Source organism: Triticum aestivum, chromosome 2D (assembly GCF_018294505.1).
Source record: "Triticum aestivum cultivar Chinese Spring chromosome 2D, IWGSC CS RefSeq v2.1, whole genome shotgun sequence".
Taxonomy (NCBI): domain Eukaryota; kingdom Viridiplantae; phylum Streptophyta; class Magnoliopsida; order Poales; family Poaceae; genus Triticum; species Triticum aestivum.
This window is the reverse complement of record NC_057799.1, coordinates 360,496,267-360,499,127: the sequence shown is the minus strand read 5'-3', so window position 1 is coordinate 360,499,127 and position 2,861 is coordinate 360,496,267. Positions and strand designations below refer to the sequence as shown.

Genomic DNA, 2,861 nt, shown 5'->3' with positions numbered 1-2,861 from the left:
TGCGCACCACCCCACTTCATCGTCTAGTAGTACTAGCACATAGACTAGTCCGAGATTAAATTCCTGTTGAACCACATGAAATATCCCAAAAGTTAAAAATCTGATGTGTCCTGAGAAGGATTTTCTTCGCGACTAGCGCTTCCTATCTCGCGAGCTAGCTAGCACGTGCCATTGACGGATTGACACCGATCTCGCTGGATTAAATCAGATCCGGGCTCATCGGAAACTTGAGGACCCTTCCAGTCTAATGAAACGTCAAATCAAGCGTCGCTTTCGCAAGATCACCAAGGTTCCCTCACCCGTGGATCGTAGCAGCGGCTGGTTGATCGATCGCCCTGGTCGCAGCTTGCTTGACCAGATTTGCCGAGGAATTAATTGCGTGCGAGCGGTGGCGTGCTGATTCTCCTAACAGCCGGCCGGCCGGCAACGGGGCTGAGGGAAAGGGACTCTCGCTCTCTCCCGTGCCTGATCTTTTCCAGCAGCAGTTCATCGTCGAGCAGATGTTTGATGGAAGGTTTGGTCACTGGACAGTGGTGTTTTGGTGGTGCTGTCTGCTGTGGCGAGGAGACCTGCGTTTCTTGCTTACTTTTGATACGACTTGCGTGCGTCCTGGCCGCACAGGAAAAAATATGAGGGCGTACAGTCTCATGACTCAGAGCAAGCAAAAAAGTGAACACTACAGGAAAGTAAAAAGATTAAAAAAAAACATGCATCTGCCGGGAGTCAAACCCGGGTCTATTGCTTGGAAGGCAATTATCCTAACCGTTGGACTACAGACGCTCTAGTGGCGGTCCTTAATTCTGGTACTTAAAATAAGCACAGTACAGTTTCGAGAGCATGGCGTTCCACCCCTCTGCCTCCATGGAGGCCGATTTTTTGAAAAAATCAAAAAAAAATGTTTTAAAAAAAATCTGAAAAGAATTATACAAGTAAACAAGGATGTGAGACGTATGTGTATAAAATTTTAGGATGAAATACGTTAAAATGCGGCCTGTACAAAAAAAAACTTATTCATGATATGGGAGGACGAATAGTATCATGTCTTAAAAAGCCTCAATTTATCTTTTTTGCACAACCCACATTTCAACGTATTTCGTCATGAAAATTTATGCACTATGCCTTCATCTATCTCTGTATTTTCTTCAAAAAAATTGAAATATAAAAATATGAATTTTCATGAGTTTTGAATTTTGCATTTGAAGGCCTCCATGGAGTTCGGCCTCCAAAAGCAATTTCTCGACAAGAATATGTTCTTAGAGATTTTATCCTCGTTCGCGAACTTGCTCTCTTGCCTTGACATACAGTGTTTATGTGTTTTCAGAGGGTCCATGACCTAGATGAAACTGTTTTCCACTAAGAGAGTATCAGTAAAAAAGGAGAAGCTCGAAATGGCAACGTGTGTACGGCGACATGGTTGGCACAAGCCATGTTTTTTTTGTTGGGAGAGAAGGTTATGTTTTGAAGGGGTAACGAGAAGGTTATCTATTTGTGCATTGTTTTGGTGAAGCAAATGAGGTAGCAGATAGCCTAGCTAAAATTTTCCTTACCATTAGATTTTTTTTTGGAAACAAGTACCATTAGATCTTTAGGATTTTGGGATAGTTCTATCCCAGACTTTATTTCTCCTTTTATTGTAAATGACTTATCTATTATGTGAGGAATAAAGTCTATCAAGCCGCAAAAAAAGAGTCTATTTGTTGTAAAAAAAAACAAGAAGGTTATCAAAAACTAAATATAGACGATGCACTTTACGTTGACAGGGGCACATGAGCTATGGTCCCGTTCTTCGTGACGAGAAAGGCGGCTTTAATACCAGCTAGATCACGTGGTATAGATTATGCCTCCGCCACCTTGAAGGAAGAAGTTCGGGCCCTTCGCGATTGTTTACTCCTAGCTGGCTAGGTGGGTTGGAACAAAATGATCGTTAACAACGGCTGCATGGAAGTTGTCGACATGATGCAAGGTGGAGGCAACTCGGCCGGCCGGCAACAACTATATAGAAGAGTAATATTGATCCCGTAATCTTTTCTTGGCTTGTAAATTTTTTTTCGAAGAAAAAGGAGTTTTATTCCATTAATATAGAGTTACAATTAAGAGGCAAAATGTCCTCACGATAGAGGGCCCTCTGTGTAGCCAAAGAGCGGTGCTAAACTCAGAACGGCTGTACTTTGCCAAAAGATCTGCTACACTATTCTAATCCCGGTGTAGGTTTTGAGGAATGAACTCCCGTGTGAAAAATGATGAAAAACAGGAAATCAAAGAAAACCGAAAGAAAAATAATAAAAGTAAACAAAAGGAGAAAAAAAAAGGACGAAAAACAAGCGAGCGAGCAACAGCGCTAACGGGCTGGCCCATACGCACAAACACTTTAGACGTGACATATGCTAGCCAGTGGCGGAGGTGGAGGGTGGCATGGCCCATCCTGAGATTTGAAAACAACATTTATTTTTTTGAAACGCGGTCCCTTAGGATCCAATTCATTAAAAGGGTAGAAAAGAATAGCCCGGTTAATTAACGGAAAACCGAGTGAAAACCGTTACAACACGCCCGCAAAAACAAGGCATACAGGGTGACTTAGCAACCCACACAAAAACGCACACACACCGCCTGGGAGAAAAGCATCGTCGAGGTTGCGACCCGGCGTCATCGTCATCACACCTCTGCAAGGGCGACTCCGACTCCACCATCGACGACCACCGAAGAAGCCCTCACCACAAACAAGCGTCGAGGCCTGCGCCGGTCGATGCCAAACAGTCAGCCACACACGCCGGCGACCAGGCGGCTCCGACTCTGTCGACGAGCATTGCAGGAGAAGAGCGTTGGGCTTGCGCCAAGCCAGCGCCAGAGCGGCGACCCCTCGA

General features: G+C 44.5%; 1 non-coding gene across 1 annotated transcript; it reads right to left on the bottom strand.

Annotated features, from left to right (window-relative positions):
• Positions 1–708: 708 nt before the first annotated feature.
• On the bottom strand, positions 709–780 carry TRNAG-UCC (transfer RNA glycine (anticodon UCC)). Its single transcript has one exon. It is a non-coding gene; the product is annotated as a tRNA-Gly (tRNA).
• Between the last annotated feature and the right edge of the window lie 2,081 nt (positions 781–2,861).